At 32.5% G+C, this 1,139-nt stretch overlaps 1 pseudogene; it reads right to left on the reverse strand.

The window, feature by feature from the left end:
• Window positions 1-710: 710 nt before the first annotated feature.
• LOC129780860 (U4 spliceosomal RNA) lies at window positions 711-867 on the reverse strand (annotated as a pseudogene).
• Between the last annotated feature and the right edge of the window lie 272 nt (window positions 868-1,139).

Here is a 1,139-nt window from a genome sequence, read left to right on the forward strand (position 1 = left end):
TCATGTGGAAATTTACATCTAGAGCTCGAAAGTTGTACTGTAGACAACAATTGAGGGGCTTAGAATGAAAGGGGTGTAAGTGATTTGATCGATTTCTCCACATCGACTCTCTCTTTTGGTCATAACTTAGTTGCAAACTCATTCTGCATTTGACAATGTGGAAGAAGAACCTCATCTATCGGATCCTATAGCAAACTCAAATTGGAAAGTTTCCGCTGTTGAGTCATCACCACTAAACCTACCGATGTTTCATGTATACCTATTCCTACCACAGCGGGTTAAGTGATCCTTTATGAATAGTTAGTGGACAATCACTCGATTCATATAGTTTTGTTGAGAAACGTTGCATACCACATTTCTCCTGTACATTTCGAAATTTTAGGATAATAATTATTAGCAAAATAATGTAAAACAATTTCCATCACGCAAAATAACACTGTAGATTGGAATGGTTAATGTTAGCTCGCTTGGATAGTCAGCAATACAATTAATTCTAATAATTCACTATTCATTCACAAATACTACAAAATCTGTAATGCAATAGCAAAAATGTGTAATGCAATGGTTTTGTATCACAACCACATATACTAATCTTTCTGATATCATATGAATGTTTGCACGGGTCAAATGACCCGTTGTTAGTTAGGGCAGATTAGAAATATTTCTCAGTAAAAAAAAAATAACAAGATAGAAGTAAACACTGAAAAATACATTCGATGTATGTTTTCAGAAAAGTAGTGTAAGCAAATTATGTTGTGACAATGTAATTTGCAAACAAAATTGACTACAAGTTTTTTTATTCAACTAGCAACAATCGTACCTCGGATATACCTCATTGGTTACAATATCGCCACTGCGCACTTGACTAAAAATTTAAAATGGGTCATTTGACCCCCCCGCGGTAGGTTTAGTATTAATCAAAAAAAAAGTTAATGAAGAGAAATTAATGAAGGCCATATTCATCTCTACAAATGTTAAATTTTCACAACCATGCTTTTTTGTATTTGAGTAAACTAAATTTAAAACCTTGAGTTTTTGGGTGAAAAACATCAATAACATTGAGTAGGATTAAAATATTGACATGTTATGCATTGAAAAAATGTTTGTATTGAATATTTTCCTTTGTCTATAAAGATAAG

Source organism: Toxorhynchites rutilus, chromosome 3, assembly GCF_029784135.1.
Source record: "Toxorhynchites rutilus septentrionalis strain SRP chromosome 3, ASM2978413v1, whole genome shotgun sequence".
Classification (NCBI taxonomy): domain Eukaryota; kingdom Metazoa; phylum Arthropoda; class Insecta; order Diptera; family Culicidae; genus Toxorhynchites; species Toxorhynchites rutilus.